At 37.0% G+C, this 18,358-nt stretch overlaps 1 protein-coding gene across 8 annotated transcripts in view; it reads left to right on the plus strand.

The window, feature by feature from the left end:
* Positions 1 to 18,358, plus strand: part of LOC5567245 (IQ motif and SEC7 domain-containing protein 1) — a 645,474-nt gene that overhangs the window by 314,645 nt on the left and 312,471 nt on the right. For 2 of the 8 annotated variants that reach the window (XM_021855193.1, XM_021855201.1), the window contains exon 1: positions 6,295 to 7,152. The exons of the other annotated variants lie outside the window; for them this stretch is intronic. The gene's annotated coding sequence lies outside the window, so the exon portion shown is untranslated. Of the gene's footprint in view, positions 1 to 6,294; positions 7,153 to 18,358 lie in introns of those variants that run through there. 8 annotated transcript variants of the gene reach the window in all.

The following is an 18,358-nucleotide window of genomic DNA, read 5'->3' on the forward strand; positions in this document are numbered from 1 at the left end:
AGTTTTCTTATTTTCATTGTAGGAACCAATTATTCTGATTTTTTTAGGATTTTTCTTCTCATGAAATCTTGGGTAGCATTCGCTTCTCACTTCACTTTCTATTACAGGATACTCTAGAGCAGTAGTTTTCAAGTCGTGCTCCCAGGAGCACTTGGTGTTCCTTGAAGCCTTACCATGTGCTCCGCGACTCTTCTATAACTTTATACTGATACTTTTAAGTATATGAACTTTAAGCTTTGGATTTGCTTGAAATTTGATTTTATCTCTACCTTAAGATGTTGATGATAAAACAGCCAAATATATAAAATAAATAATTAAAACCCACTGAATTTTAAAAATATGGATTAACTAACTCGTATTTGAGGATAGTTGTTGAGACAAATAATTGATCAATGTATCTGTGTAGGCTTTTCTTCAAATGAAACGCGCTGATACCTTTAATTATTTGGGTTTCTTCTGCTGCTTATATCTAAAGTATTTTCCTACTCTTTTTCATTTCGCTTGTAAAAGCGTTCCATTCAAATTCTCAACAGAATTTAATGCAAAATAAAGGGTATGTCGCCACAAAATTCTCGCTCAGTTTACCGAAACAAAAATAAAAGCTAGCATTTTTCTAAGACAAGAGTTATACGTTTGCACCATAATATTTCGAAATATTTGGTGGAAATCCTAATAAAATTCAATTCGGTATGTTTCAATTTGAACCTTGAATGGCCTGAACAAAGAAAACTTACCGTTTCAGATTAGATTAAACTGCTTGCAAATTAAATTTAACTTTGAAAAGACATTACAAACAGAATATTAACTTTCCGATTTTTATTTTGATTGTTGGATCGAATTACGCGTGTCTAAATTCCGATTGCTTACGGAATCACGATAATGAGCAGATGCTTCGCGCAACAAAATAATTCTAAAAGGTACTCCGCGAGCCAAAATGTCCGATAACCCCTGCTCAAGAGGTATCTGAGAACTTGAATCGTTGACTGAATTCAATCTCGAACGCTTAAATATGCTAAAGATTTTGAATTCCATCCTCTTTTTTTTTTCACAGTGGACAATATAACAAAGCTTTGTTCGATTTCCATTCGCAAAAGTCTGAAGGATGGATTGATGTCAGTTCCGTTGACCGACACAGCCAGTTAAAGTTTTATGATCATCTTAAATTTCTTTTTTCACATATATGTTAACGCATACAGTGTCGTATTCTTACTTAAAACTAAGATGAAACTAGTTGTCTCTAGTAAATTATTTGAGAATAATTGAGGAATATTAGAGGGACTACTATAGAATGTATTGGAAGAAGTAATATAACAATTCTTTAAACAATATTGAAGGAATCTCTGAATGGTTGCCGGAGCAATATGTATCTACAAAACTTCACATCTACAAAATTCTTAAAACATCCCCTGTTAAAATTTGGAAAATTCAAGGAGGAATACCAGTAGACTCATGAAGAATTTTAACTCAATTATGGTAAACAGCATCCTCCTACAGTTTGAAAAGATGTAAAAAAAAATTGACTGTCCACGTGCCATTTGAAGTTAATGTATAAATTACTATGGAAAAACCCTATATTTTGTTTTCAACCCTCTATCTTTTCGTTATTATATAACAGTGGGACACATTTGAATATCATGAACAAATGTGAAATTTCCTCGTGAATTTTTGTTTTAGTCATTTTAGCAGAATATGAGAGCATCTAATTACACCAACGAATAGGGTCCCCGTACACGCCTTTTCACTACGGAATGGTTATGTTTTGGTAATGTTTCATAAAGTCATTAATCTATATAGTAAACTCAACTTGATTTCCCAATTTTTTTCTTCAGGCATCCTTACAATGAATGCAGCTCACCATGCACGGGAAAATTTACTCACTCACCCGAACGCCACCGATAAAAAATATCAAAACAACTGCTGCTACCGAATATTCAGTGATAGCTGAACCGTACTGGGTGGAGTGTAGCATGAAAGCGTCGAAACCGATTATGTAAAAGCGAGAATCGGAAGGAACATGAAGAGAAGTGAATACCAATACACTTGTATCTGCGAGGCATGAGAGAACGCATTTAGCATCCATTCGCCGAATGCATTGAACTGACTGAGTGGATTCTCACTCACTGAATCATTCTGTGGTCTGGATTGCAAGTCAGTGAACGCTCATCAGCACTCAAACCCGAATGTCACTCGAACAAAATCAGAATGTAAACAAATATTCGGTATTGCATTCGGCTGCTTTCGGCTTTCAGAATCGGTAGCGATTCAATCAGTTGCCGTTTTTTGTTTCGCTTAGTGCTCGCCGAAGAAGCATAATGGGCACTGTAAATTGAAACATTCGGCTTGGTTATAGAAACGGCTGTCTCGCTCCCAACTGTGCGTGGAAGCGAGTGAGGGAAACGCAATAACCGAGTGAGAGTTTCCCATGCTTGCAGCCCACTCTATAGATTCGTAGCATAGTCTTTTCCTATAAAAATCTGCCTTGAAATGGACTGTTTAGAAGTCTGGTCATCAAAGGATGGCATAACAAGATCTTAATGATATGCTTGAAACAAACCCAATTTAAAAAAAGGTTTTGATTCTGGCACGGTTTGGTTTTTTGGCAACTGAAAATTTCGACCTCGTTGACAAAAACAGAATCCCACTTTATATAGAAATGTCCTCAAACTCTCCTTAAGTGTAATCTTTCCAGCTAGAATAAAACATAGTACTTCAGATTTCTATGTTCTACTGAAAAATAGCAATGTTGCTCTGGGAGTGTCTGAATGATCAATTGGTTTAGACTTTGGAATGAATAATAACAAATAATCTAGATATTCTATAAAAAATGTGGTCTTGGCAAAGCTGTAGCTGAAAAGACTTCACTTAAAAAGAGTAAGTTCACTTTTGCATAAAATATTATGATGATCTTCCAACTGAGATTGAACACAAAATATTGGCTTTTCCATAGTAATTTTCATATGAACTGCAAATATGTGCACATGCACAGTTAATTTTCTTCTTGATCATTTCATACCTTTGGAGGGTGTCCGGCCAAATGCCATTCGGCCAAATGACCCTGAACCCTTTAAAGAATGATTTTTTATCATGATGGACATATTTAAGGATAAGGAAACAAATCTTTAAAATTGGCATCAGTCTATTGCATTAAATGGTTAATAGAGAAAATCAGAGCATAGTTGGGATAATACCTTTAAAAATGTCAGGATCACCTTAACATTGCTTGCTTAATTGCCGAATAAAAAATATCTGCAGGGAGTTAAGGTGAAACAACTCGGAATCCAAAGATGGCCGGCACAATGACCGACTTCTCCCCCTACTCACGTTTTCAAAAGCACAAAACTGGAGAAATAGTTGGCAAACGATCCTAATCTTTTCATTTTAAGCTTTCTGCTAGTGCACAAAGCCAAAATAAAAAGTGCACTGTTGTGGGATGCTTCATTCGCAAGATTTGTGCCTTTGAAGTTTCAGTGCAATCTTAGAAGTTGATTCCAAACTGTTTCACCTTTAGATCGATTTGAAAATAAACACTCCGATCATCTTCCACGAGCTTCAAGCGATCACTCTGGAAGTTCCTAACTCACTTAGTTGACATTCAGCTTCCTCTGTAAATTCCTATCTTCTTCATAATATATCTCGCATTAAGTTTCTTAAGGGCGTAACTGCAGAAACCTATTTCTCTTAATCATTTTTTTCTTAAGTTAATCACTATTTTTAATTCCATTAAGAGTTCTTATCGTTCTTCGTTAAACTGCATCGAAGTACGTTACGTAAATAGTTTGAATTTCGCGTAATAAACTGACAAATCCGAAGAGAAAATCGACGAAAAGATAGGAGTATCATTGAAGATACGCCTGTATGATACTAAATGAGAGATATATATATGTTGAAGCTTAACTAGTAATGATTGATTTTTTTCAAAATCCTTCGATGTGTTGAGTTCAAGTACATTGTATCTAAGAAGTTCCACAAGATTGTTGTTTAAAATTGTATTGGGTTTTGCTAGAAAACATTTGACAAAACGGTAAAATTCTCAAAAATTGCTAGATTTTCTCTCCACATACGATAATTTCACGAAATCATAGCTTTTCAGGTATTTAAAATTATTTCATTTCAAATTTACTTATGTCAAATGTCTATACTTTTGGAAAGGCAACAAAAATTTAAGATTTTTACATGTTTTATTGGATATACACGGACTTGGTTTTGACCCTTTCAAAAATCTATTCCCATTTCATATACTTAAGTTTATAATTTCCAATAAAATAAGCGACAGTTTGATTGTTTATCATATCGGCAATGATAAATATATTTTATCAGATTTTATTGTACATACTTCATCACCCGGCACAAATTTCACACACAAAAAAACGCCCATAAATAACGCAATTTGTGTAAAACTGAAAAGAAGAGCTTCCAGAAATGTAACACCATCAACGAACATCAAATCTACAAATCTACTCTTAAAAGTAAAAGAATAAAATGTGTGTAAATCAAATTTTTATCTGCATTAGTTTTGAAATGGTAGTATGGTAAAGTCGTGCCCATACTTTCTGGGACACCCTATACGTTTCATGAAATCATGACCATTATTTGAGAATTTGTATGCGCTGGACGTTACACTAATTAGCTATCACTTTTTTCATCTAAGTCAAGGCGTGGACCCAGGGACGATCTACCAATTTAGTTGATTTTTGAAATAACATTTTGCTTTCCAACCTAACCACTGAGTTTTTGCATTCATGCTAGATGTGGTACTTGTTAGATTGACAGTTTTGAAATTTTCGCATAGTATTATACCGAAACTATCGGCACAAAAGCCGAAACGACTTCAATATTTGTGCTACTTGTTCACCTGTGACAAATGTAAATATAATCTCTATTGAAAAATGTTTCATTTTATGAAATAAGTTCATGATTCCATATCCTGCTTCATGATTTCATGACTCAATTTGCCGCTTTTGATCACCAACATTGAAATTAAAATGAATTAATAAATTCATAAATTAATGAAAAATGCTTATGTTTTCACGAACTGTAATCATGATATAATATCAAAAATGGGAAGCACAAATGACAGATACATTTAATCCATGAGTGATGCTTATGCTTTCATGAATTTTATTCATTGCCGCATTTTTTCCCGTGTATTCATAATGCACTGCAGTCTCTTCCGAGAATATATATGTTCAAAAAATCTTGAAGCAAAAAAAAAACCGGAAAAAAACGAATGAAGTCATAAAAACTCTTCCATTTCTTAATTATGAGTAATTCTCGCTGAGACCGGCCCACTATTTACACTTGATTTTTCAAAATGTTCAAATTTTCGCAAAAATGCAGTGGCTGCAAAAACCACTAAAATTCAATGTTCTGAAAAAAAAAACCCAATATGGCGGTCAAATTCAATATTTATGGTCGCCAAATACAGTCAACGCTCAATATTGAATGGACCATCGAGTTGGGGAGGTATCGAGTTATGGAACACAACATCAGTGCAACTGTGTTTCATGGGACCATCAAGGTAGCCATGGAAACCAACTTTTACTATGGACCGATGCACGCGTTCACTATTTGACGTTTGAGCGGTGCCGTGTTATTTAGGTTCCCATGGCAACAAGTGAATTCAGCACCGCTCAAATGTCAAATTAGTGAACTAATGTATTGGTCCATGGTTCTCTAACTCGATATCGAGATACAGAAGGGAGAGATGACTGTACTTATTTTTTTTTAAATGAAGCTACTATGTGTTCTCTTTTTCCAAAATCATGTTATTGTGAAGGGGTTGTTCAATAAATTTCTTAGTTATGGCAGTTTGAGTGAGCCAAGAATTGTCAAAAATCGAGAGGTCCTCATAAACTCAAAAGAGGTCTATCAATTTGATCAACCGACTGCAGTTCCTTCATTTATGCGACAGGAGCTTTCGAATGAGCATAAATTTGAACATTTTGATTGACCAAATAGTGGGCCAGACCCAGCGAGTATTATTCTCTATCAGAAATCAAAGGGGAAATAAGAATAACCTCATCAGTTTTTTGAGGGTCTGCTTTATTTGGTCTTTTGTACACACGGTTTTAGATGCATACATATTTTTTAATAATAGATACGACTTTGTGTTATTTAACTGCCAATGTAAATTTTAAATTAAGCGTGTTTATCCACGCGCTCACCTCTCCCACGCTTCGCGCGTGAACGCCGAATTCTCCCGCTCTCTCACCATTCCGCGCTCTCTCACGCGCTCCACCTTTCAACAGCTCGACCCAAAGGGGGACCATGCACGCCACCCTAGCGCAACAACGCCAGTTAGTCAAACTCGAAATACGAACTCGCTTGGATCGCGTCGCTGCTAGACGATCCGTCCTCCGTCAATATACGCGCCGCGGTTTAAAGTTTTTAGATTGGTGAAGGTTGTTTTGTTTCGAGCGCGAGTGTGTCCCCTTGTCGACCCTCATTGGCCCTTCCTCTTGGTCCTCTGAGCGGACGAAGTGGTCATGTGCTACGAACTGCAGTTGCAACTGCTGCATCGATGAGGGACCCAACAACTGTTACCATTAATTCGAAATTTCCGTTTTTCGCTCGCGAACCGTAAAAAGGTGTAATTTTGAAATGGGGTATCGCGGGAAGCCGTGTATGAAGGGCCGAATGCGCTCAGGCGTAGCCTACGTTGACACTGTGGTTGCCGTTTGACAGGCGACTTGCATTGTGAAGTCGAATCCGCCTACTTCTGTTGGGCGCTTGTGTGGAATTGCTGTGAATGTCTAAGCAAATGGTGGGTGTATCGTACGGAATCGAGTGCATCATTTGCATCAACCGCGTGAAACGTGCCGCTAATAAATCCACAAAGGATTAAGAGTGAAACGGAAGAAAAGGTGGAAGTGCGGATCAAATTTGAATGATTTTTTTTATTTCATTGACGACCAAGTGCGCTGTAGTTGTGTAGTGTCTGCGTGGAATAGAAAAGGGGGAGTTGAAGGAAGCGCAAATTAACGAGTTGTCAACCTCTCCACGGAAAAGTACATCGATCGACTCAGGGACGGTGTGTGACGGTATAGTGAAACAGTTGAAAGCAACCGGAAGAGTAGCAGCAGCAAGCAAATTAGAAAACAAAAGGCACACGAAGATCATCAAAGCGGTGTTGGATAGCAGATCGCGACTAAAGTAAGTGCGTGTTGTATTGGGAAATTGCTTTGGAGCGAAATCGAGAAGCGCAAGCCAGCAACAACAAGTTCGAGGAGGCGGCAACGGGAAGGAGTGTGTATTTGTGCGTGGTTTGCTGACAGCGTTGAAGCGATCCAGTACAGTGTTCGGGTGCGATGAAAGTTATTAGGCGAAAACTAAAAAGAAACGCGCTAGTCGGTGTGGTGATTGGTGTGACACGACGAGTGACGAATGATGATGGGTGGAAATGAGTTTGGCTAATTTGGAGAGAATCGTTCGGGTAGAATACCAAGTAGGCGGCGGAAAATACTGGAACAAATTCGCTGGTGGGATTCGTGGCGAAGATTGTGGTGATAGTGATTCGCGTGAAGGTTGTCCAGAACGGGTGGAAAAAAGTGGCTTTCTGTGTCAAACAGCCGGTTAGAGTGGTTCGCGATGTGGCGGGTTGGCGCCCAACAAACCAGACACGGTGTCAATCGAAATGGAGAAAAACTAGATGCCGACGACAGGAAGGCATAAAACTGCAAACCGCAAAGTCATAAACACACTGAGATGAGTTGGAGTCGGGTGCAATGATGTGATATGCATTGAGACGAACCAGTAGAGGGAAATGCCGGTTCCGGCGAGAGCACTGATAGAGATTTGATGCAAAATGGGCGGATCGGGGGCGGTTAGATTATAGATACTTGTGTCTATGGATACAGCAGCGAAGGCTAATGATACAGTTATCAGCATCTTAGCAATGTATTATACTAGCGAGGAAGCTTCAGGATCATTTTAAAATGTTTATTTTGAATTCTCTCCAGGGCTTTCTTTCTGGTATTACAACAACTAGTTCATATTGGTACAGCATACAACATGGCTGGCCTGAAAATTTGTTTGAATTTCAAAAGATTGTTCTTAAGGCGAAGTAGGCCGTCATTGAAATTTGTACGCGTCGTTGATGATTGTTGTTAATTCGTATCAGAATTTCGAATCAAAGAAAATCAGTTGGTTTTGCGCTGACACAGCTGAAAAAGTATCAGCATACTTTATGCATGTTAGCGCGTACAGTGATACTTTTTCAAGTCAATATAAACTATCGAGACTGAGTTTTATCACTTTGAAATGCAAGCTGAAAAGTCGTCATTGTTGTCAAAACGAATGACGGGCTACTTAGCCTTAAGATAATGTTTCGATTTTCTGTTAATAAGTGGATAAATGCATTTTATATACTTGTTATATTTGACTAGAATGCCCTCAATATAATTTTTTAAATTCAATTTTTATCTAGCATGAACCCTAGGTACTTAACTTCATCTGATCAATTTATTGGAAGCTCTCTCAACGTGACAAAATGCATACTTAAAGGTTTATGTGAGAATATTATAAGTTGAATCCTGGAAATATTAGAAGACATCTTCCATTTCTGCAAGTATGAAGAAGAAATATTCAAACTTTTTTGCAGGCTTCTTCCTTTGACGGAGAGACCTGTGTCATCCGCAAACAAAGATTTTTGACACCCCTGAGATAACTCAAGCAAGTCAGATGTGGAAGTATAGTATAATATTGGTACCAAAATGCTGCCTTGAGGAACACCAGTCTTTCAGATTTGAAGGTCCGCTCAGATTAAAAGTGCGAAATCTCGGAGGGGTGTCGTCTTAATTGCGGTTTCTGCACGGTTACCATGCATCATTGATCCGTCCCCTATCTGCGAAACAATGGAACATTTATAAGTTAGAATTAAAACTACAGGAAGAAACATTATAGTTGGAATACTGTACCTTCCACCAAACCGAAAATCAAACTGTATGAACATAAAATCTCATGTACGTTTGGTTGCTTCCACATTGAAGTCTTCAGACATTTTTCTTCAATTTGGCAACTATAACCATTCCGGCATCGTGTGGTCCACGCACTTATGCAATTATCCCTTAATCGATGCTCAAAAATCCAACGTCAACGAACCTTGCTCAATTCTTTTGGATGGTTTTAGTTTACAAGGATTGACACAAATCAACATGGTAATCAATCGCAATGGAAAACTACTTGACCTGGTGCTAACCGATGAACCAGGTTTAGAAATCTGTTCTGTTTCTGAAACCATTGAACCACTGGTTGGATGAACAGGTTATAATGATAAGGTTGCTCCTGGTTATAATGATAAGATAATTAAGTCAAAACTGTTTAAAGGACTATTAGGAACTTTTTGACGAGTCTGTTGAGGATTTCAATTGCTCTGTGGCGTCATTCAGGACCTTTCTTGGCAAAGCAATGCTGAAGGTGTCTAGGTTCTATTTCCAGTCGGATCAGGATCATTTCGCAATGGAAATTTTCTTGCCTTCACTGGGCATAGAGGTACGATGATACTCTCGCCACACGATATACGAATGCGAAAATGGCAGTTAATAACTGTGAAAGTGCTCATTGATCACTAAGCTGAGAAGCAGGCTCTGTCCCAGTGAGGACGTAATGCCAAGAAGAAGAAGAAGAACACTACCAAAAATAGATCTGCAGAATCCAAAGTAAATTTCTTTAGATATTTTTTTTTTTATTCCATTTATTTCTGCAAGGAATATTCTTAGAAAAGATCTCGGATAATTCCTTGGAGGACTTCCTGTTTTTAGAAGAAATACCTGAAAAACATTCTAGATGGAATTTCAAGAAATTCATTCGTGGATAAAATCCTGGAGCCGTCTTTCAAATTAGGTTCAAAAAAATGTTAAGAAGAGCTCATGAGAAATAATTGTTAGGAGTTACTTAAGAAATCCACAGAGTAATTCTTATATAAATATCTGTAGGAATTTTAGTGATCTATGAGTGATTCTTGATCCTTGGAGTAGCTGTTTGTGCTTATTATCAAAGAATTCTAGAAATAGTTTCTAAGAAAATATAAAAAAAATGTTAACAGTTAAGATATTTTTAAAATAATTATGGAGAAATCCTTCGATATTTGCAGTAAAAATCTCTAAGGGAATTCATTCAAAGAGTTCGCCAAAGCTTGATTCATAATCTCTGGATCTGGTTTAGAAATAATTTTAAACTGACTCTAGATCAATTCTCAGGATAAATAATTAAACATTAATAAAACTTGTGATATTGCAAGAACTTTTGAAAACTACTTGAGTAAATTTTATTCAATCCTTCATAATACTGATCATGTATAACTTAAATTCTGTGAGTTCTTTTGAAAATCTCTTGGCTAATTCTTCCGAAAATCAACGAAGAATTATTATTTCAGTACTACAGAATATTTCACCATAAACTGCTTTGTAGATTTACCAAAAACCTTCAGCAAATTCTCCAGAAATTTGCTGTTCCAAAGGAGTTGGTAGAAGCGTTACTGAATTACTGAACCTTAAATTTTTGGTTTACCTTTCATCATAAGTACAAATGCAATTTCATACAGATTTATACCAAAACTACTTTTGTATATGTTTTCGGATTTTCTACCAGGTGTATCTTTTGAAATTATTTAATTTAATTCTTCTCTAAACATTCATGGAGTCCCTTTAGGAATTGATTTAGGAATAATTCTAAAGATTCCACAAACAGTATTCTCAATCTCACTGAGTAAATATACGAGGTTGTTGAACAAAACTTTCAATCATTTTCTTCAGGAAACCTTGAAAATCTTTTGCGGGACTTTCAATTACAAATTTTATAATAATTGCTTGGAAATCTTAAGGCCTAAATCGAGCATGTATGGAAGACTCAATTCTTAGATGAATTATTGAAAGTTGTTCTTTGAACGATTCTGAAAAATGAGTATGACAGATCTCCTGAAAATAAAAGTCGAACTAGAACTACAGTGAACCCTCTTTTACTTAATATTTTAATTATATAAATCTATTTTTTCCTTCAGTCGATGGTTCCTTCAATTTCGAGTTCGAAAGCAACTGTGTTTCAAAACCTTCTCCAACCATTGCAGTATAATTTTCTCTTCAATATCAAAAAACTAAGTTTTTAAACTTGACAGCAATTGATTTCACTGGCATAACAATTTTGTTCTACCGAAATAGTGGAAAATAATTCTAAAGGTGCTCCCTCTGGAAGTTTTGGTAATATTTGTGTGAATAATGCTGAACAAACTTTTGATGAAGTGCATTGACAAGTGTCTTGAAAAACTTTGAGTTACTGTTCCGGACGACACTGCTGGAGGATATACAAGCCCCTGAAGCAACTTAAGAGAAAACTCTGCGAAAACGTCTGGAAAAAACGTTCTCGTGAAATAGCAGCAGAAGCTCATGAAGTATCATCTGCCTTGTGTAGTGACGTCATATTTTGACTGGAAGCTGTGGAAGATGAGAAAGCATGACAAATTCCATTGCCGGGCATGCTACTCTTCTCCCTAACGGTTATATGAAATCAACTTAATGTGAGGCCAGTGACTGGGCGTAGTCAGCATTTTCGTCTGAGTAGGGCAAGCGACCTTAAAAGTTCTAAGATATTTTTCAAGAGTTCTTTTAAGGATATGTTTGAGAAGAACTGTATAAATTAGTGTAATATTTTTTCAAATATTTTTTGGCATACTTTCTACGATTATTTTAGAATAAACATCATATTCCAAGAATCAAGAATTAGAATTAATTTAATTAATTAAAATTATAATTTTAGAATTTTTTTCTATCTAACTACGAGATTTTTAGCCCTGGGCTAGTTCATCTGGGGGCCAACGGCTTTACTTCCCTTCCGAAGCAAGTCGGCACTCTAACTTTTTACATCAGAAGTGACTATCTCGGGGATGGGATTCGATCCCAGGTACCCGGCGTGAGAGACGTGTGTTCTAACCACTACACCAGGTCCAGCCCTCACCAAAATCTATACAGAGGTTTATGTAAAAGATTCTCTGCTGGTTTTTCAGGAGCTCTTCTAATCATTCCTATGAGCATAATTTGGAACATTTCTTGGAAAATTTTATCAATAGAATTCTATATAAATTCTCCCACGAATTCCCGAAAAAATGCGTGCAGGAGTTTCTTCAGAAATTTCTTATAAAATATTTCAGGAATTCTCGGAAAGTCATCCAAGGATTTATCCAGGATATTTTCTAAAAATAAAATTGAAGCATTGGATGAAGTCCTGAAAAAATCTCTGAATTATTTCCTCATGTATATTTAAAAAAACCTGATGTATTTATAGGAATTAAAAAAAAATACAGAGGAGCCACAGTATTAATTTATGGAGAAGTCAATGTGAAATGTTTGCTACATAAATTTTCCGAAAATATCTTTTATAACACTTTAAAATTCCTTCGGAAACTCTTCTCATTATTTTTAACAGGTTTTTTTCAAAGAATATTCCTTGCAGAAATTTATGGAATCCAAGAAGTAATATCTTAAGAAACTTCTTTGTGATTATCTAGATTAGTTTTTGGTAGTGATATTAAAGACATTCATGAAAAAAATAAATCCCGAATGAAGTATTGGATGTACTTCTAAAAACCTTTGAACTATTTGCAATCCATTCTTGAAAAAAAAAACCTATATAAATATTTGAAGGAATTCTGAGAAAAAACATTCTAAGGAAATTTCTAAATCCATTCCTGTGTAATACCTGGAAGATATCACAATATAACACTTTAGGTCCTTCTTTTCAAATTCCTGGAACTCTTCGGAATTTGCAAGTTTCTTAAGATATTTTGAAATTACCTCCAGGGAGTAGCCCAATCAATATTGCTGGTGTAATTCCTAGGATAATAGCTCAAAATTACTCACAGTAAATCACTGGAAAAGTCCTTGGAGTTATTTCTAGGAAATTTTTCTCTGTTGAATTTCTGATTTGGTATAAATTCTGTATTCTTTCCATAAAGAAAATGCAAAAAAAAATGTTTTTTTTTTTTTTGGTAAGTCACCTGTTGCATCAAGGATTTCCAAAGAAATTTAAAACAAATGAATTTTTGAAGGAATTTTTGGAGTCGTTGGAAGCAAAATCTCGAGAGAGTTATCAGTATGTTTTTTTGAAGAAATATTTTGGGGGATTACTAAAGATATAAGAAGAAAAAAACTGAACCAAAAAAATATTTCTGAAGTGTAACTGTGGATTTAATTTTCAATCAAATTCAAATTAAAATGCATGAAGAAATTAAGAAAAAAAAAAAATGGATTCACGAAGGTGACATCGTAGACTAATGCATGGAAAATATTCCCAGTATTTTCATTGCTAGAATCTCCGAAGCAAATCATGATGCAGTTCCTTGTACAATGAAAAAATGTGGTGTAAATTTCAACTATTGTTCTCTAGTTAGCCAGTACAGGACCATGGTACATGGTGCACTCAGAGAGTTTCTCATGAGATGTTTTGATGAAATTTTTGAAGAACATCCAAAAATCAATGTTATAGGGAAATTACTGAATGACGTCTTAAAAATACATCTGGATGGGAAAGTACAATTATTTCTAAATAATTTCATCGAACCAACATTTCTCAAACAAAATATTTTGCGCTCATGAGGTTGTTTTTCTCATAGCCAATTTTTATAAAACTGCACATCGAATAAGTCCTCCAGCTTTTGAATTCTCTTTAGAATGTGCTCTCGAGAGTTCCTAGAAGGTAGTTTCAGAAATTGGTACAAAAATCTTACCATGGTTTGACACCACTTTTTTTCGAAATTTCAATTGATATGCACGAAAACCCTTTTCGTCTTCTGGAATTCTTGACGTATTCTAGGAAATACTTGAAGAGTAGCAGTAGCAGGAACATTCCAATTTTTGAATCATTCAAAAAAGTATAGTTGCACGACTTTCAGAATGAACTTTGATTCTGATTGATAAGACAATTGTAAAAACTGATTTGCTAAAACTCCTGAATCTCTGAATTTCTGGAATAATCTCAGATAAAACTTGTGATGCAAATTTTGAAGAATCATTTCTTCTGAGACAATTCCGGAACGAAATCTAGAGGTCTTTCATGAACCTCTTGACGAGTTCATGGAGGATTTTGATTGTAGCATGATGTGATTCGTATTCCGTGACTGCTGCATCGTATTCAATGCTTACACTTCCATAAACCACATTGCACCTTCCATCGTGCTAATTAACAATGCCCATCGCGCAAGGGTGAAAGTCCGGTCCTCGCAGATGCACGACGACTCGAAGGACGCCCGTTGTTGACCAACTTTTGCGATCCGGTCACGTTTGTTTCGGGAATAAAAACCTTAAAACTAGATCACGTCGTGAGTCGCACAGCAAATAAGGCTTCGCACTCCTAATGATGCGTGACGTGCTTAAAACACTTTGCGCGCCTTCGGATGCCTTTCGCAACTACTCATAAATTCACGTTATTTAGCATTGATTTTTCCTTCACCCCGAGAGGAGATGAGGCTCTTGGAAACTGGTTCTGCATGCTCTGGGTCCATGTGGGATGACGACTTCAGTCGCGCGATTCCCTAGATGGCAACTTGTCGCTTCGGCTTCGTTATTGTGACTTTTCTACCAAGGTGAGCGTGACGAAAAGCGCAACTGATGCCTTCCAGCAAATTGTACGATCGCCGTTGGGGCGTCTTTGGGCAGATTGGATTTCAGTAAACAAACAAACAAGCTGGTGGTTGTGGAAAAATAAGTTGGTCAGTGAAGGCGTGCAACGCATTTTGCTCGCTGTCCATTTGTGTATGCTTGAGAGGATGCTGATTTTGCGGTTGAAGCTGGGTTAATGGCTGCTAATCAGCTGTGCGCTTGTTTGAGATGAGAATGTCATTTTTTATGCTTGTAGAGATGCTGGTAATCGGATTTGACAGCTGATTAAGGCCATCTGAAGATTATGTAACGCAGTAGTAACGGAGTGTTACTGAATATATTAATTGTTGAATGAAGTCTATTTATAATGCTTTCAATTGTTTATGTAACGCAGTTGGCAAGGAGCGTTACTTAGCATACTATATTCTCGAAAATCTCTGTTTAATTCTGTCCAATCATATTTATAAAACCCTTATCTTTTGTCAATCAAATTAAACTGATCTGAACCCATAATCATGCATTACCAGCACCATTCAGAGGTGCGACAGGTATCATAACAGCGCCACCAAAAATTATGTAGCTAAGTGGCCTCACCCATTCAATTAGCAATTGGCGCTGACAAAGCACAAAGCTTCGGGAAAATCCCACCCATTAGCGTAATAGCCGTCTCATCCAACTGCTCCCCCATCGGTAGGGAGCCCAATTTAATGGATCCCCAAGAAGCCACGAAAACGTCAACCGAAGACAAACCTTAACGAATCGCTAACCATAACAACTCCGTGCCATTAAATAACTATGACAAGGGAAAAAAACGCCCATTCGTCTGTCTGTGACGCCACCAGGGTCCAATTAGAATAGCCCGAAACCACGTTCGGATTGAAACCGATCCAGCGCCGAATCAATGAAACATCAAATAATAGCGCATAATTGTTGCGAACAATCGAGTTGAAGTTCTTTCACTTTCGTTGGAACCTGCTGAGAGGGAAAAAACAGCCACTGGCGAAAAAAGTGCCCAAACTGTGTGTAATCAAAGTGAAAAATCAAATAATCAACGAGAAAGAAGCAAAATGCCGACCACCAAACTTCAAGCGTTTTAGTGCGCAGATACCAGACAGGTGAAAATGGAAGAGCCGAAGACGAAATCACGTGCGCGCGCCACAATCAAAGCACGTCCTCGGTGTACCTCAGACTGTTATTATCAGCGAAAATCTACCGCCAAAACTCGGTTCAAAGTAAAATTTGAGTGGAGCTTAGAAAATGCGGATGCTCAAGTTCACCAGTCTATCCAGATTAGCTATTTTTATGAATTATTTATTTTGGCTCCGTAATGCCGTTTAGCGCTTGAGCCTTTTAAAACAAAAACCCATAGTGGCATGTAATAACGGTTTGCCAATGTTACATTTAAACACGATTCACAGAATTTAAGTTTCATTATACTGTTTAAAATTTATGCTTTTCACGATTAAGCTTCAAAAAGGGCGTAATTGAAAAAAGAAAAAAAGAACTTTGAAGAAATTTCAATTTTTAGAATTTGTAAACTTGATCATCAATGGGAGTAACTTTTCGGGTCCTACGATTTTTTTCAAAACTGGTGGGCACAAACCTAATAGAGATTTTCCACTGATAATAATGGTCCAAGGAGTACCGCGGCATCGCAATTGGATTAAATAGCTGAATTGCTTCATCGCGTGCGCGCGCTCGTTCACCACACGGCAAGCCACCTAAACGCACCAAATGCCCGCCCGTTGCCGTTTTCGTCGTCTAAGTGTCGAACACTTGCTGCGTTGGCTTGCGCTTTTTGTAAGTAGCCTTTTTTTCTCCTATCTCTAAACTCCATTCACAGCAGCTGTTTTGAAAGTCATTTCTGGTGGGGTACCGTGGCGAATTCGAAAACAATCGAAATCAATCGATTTGAGAGAAGGTTGTGTTTTTTTTAGCTGATTGTCATGTTATGGGGCATAATCCGAAAATTAGGCATAATTCGTGCGCTATGTGCGCTATAACGCTGCGTTACATCTGAGCATAATGGCGTTGTTTTTCAATTAAAACCACATAGAAATGGTGCGGAATTTGAATGATCGCGACCGACTCGAAACATGTTTGGTCAATCACAAATTTGTGTGTCACTTCGAATGAGATTTTTTTGTTACAGATTAATACCCGAGCAAAGTTGAAAAACAAAAAGATAACACGTTGAGTAACTCGATAACATGCATTTTATAACCCGTTTCGTTTTGGTTGAATGAGCAGACAACTTAAAAATATTACAACAAAAATTTATACTCACGAATATCTTAATACGTTATCATTTGAAGCAGGTAGTTAACCAGTTCTGTTACAAATCCAATTTCTTCCATTAATAACTCATCATGTTGTCAATTAGTTATCACAATCGGATTAGGATAACCGATTTTCGAGGTCATTTAATGTTACGATGGAATCCTCAGTCTGACAGCTTTAAGTTGGTTGAGTCTTTTCTTTGATAAAGAAAATAATTATATTAATGATAATAAATTTTTTTATTACTATGTTTGTTCTTCCCAGTTGGTCCAGTATTGCGCCACCATCAAGGTAGGGTGGTGGTTGCAACATTCAATTGCATCCATTATGTAGCGTCGTAGTCACCCGTCTATTGTTTTTACGTTTTTGTCGCCACCAATAGGACTTTTCGGTACCTATCGGCGTGACGAATGTCTTTGTTTTCGACGCGACCATTTGACTCTCGGCAAGAGTCACATAATGTAATTAAGTGGAGCATTCATCGTTTGGTTCAAACTTGGAGCCGTTGTTTGAATAACATGTATGTGAGTGTGGAGGTAACAGTGTTGCAATACAATTGATTTCCTTGTTTGGTAAATGACGCACTGATGTTCAGCCCTCTTTTCGGTTACATGCTCGGATTGGGGAATTTCCATAGGTTGGCATCAAGTCATTTTGAAGAATTTGTAATGTCAGCGGTGTTTGTAGAGAAGGTGAAAACTTATAAGGCATGATATTAAAAAAACCTGAATCAAACTAAAAAATAATTTTTAATATATGTTAATAAATCTTCTAGCTAGTTGAATACATGAACGTAAATTTAAACCGAATTAAGTCCTTTGACAGATACGCGTATTTTGACCTCAAATATTTTTGGTTTCTTGGGACCTTCCTTAGCCGAGCGGTTAGAGTCCGCGGCTACAAAGCAAAGCCATGCTGAAGGTGTCTGGGTTCGATTCCCTGTCGGTCCAGGATCTTTTCGTAAAGGAAATTTCCTTGACTTCCCTGGGCATAAAGTATCATTGTACCTGCCATACGATATACGATTGCGAAAATGGCAACTTTGGCAAAGATAGCTCTCAGTTAATAACAGTGGAAGTGCTCATAAGAACACTAAGCTGAGAAGCAGGCTTTGTCCCTGTGAGGACGTAAGAAGAAGAAGTATTTCTGGTAAGATGGCATTTTGGTATTCAATCGTTTTAAAATCATGGGAAGGCCTTATTTCACCATTGATGTAACGCAAAAGACTCGTTCTACTTCGTATTTTATGAACAGTGTTCTCTGTGCTTTTAAGTTGACGTATATCAATCAATACAGGACCGGGATCTCCACTGTTATTCTCTCATAGAAAAAAGTTATATTTGACAGCTTTCGCACAGTTTTTCTGCGAAGTAACGTAACCACTTTCCAAGTCGCTTCCAATACCAAATCCATTCGTTACAATGCACCGCGCCAAGTCCACAGTGCACTAATTGGCACCGTGCGCGCACATTTCACTTGCAATCAAACGGCCT

This window comes from Aedes aegypti, chromosome 3, assembly GCF_002204515.2.
Source record: "Aedes aegypti strain LVP_AGWG chromosome 3, AaegL5.0 Primary Assembly, whole genome shotgun sequence".
Taxonomy (NCBI): Eukaryota; Metazoa; Arthropoda; class Insecta; order Diptera; family Culicidae; genus Aedes; species Aedes aegypti.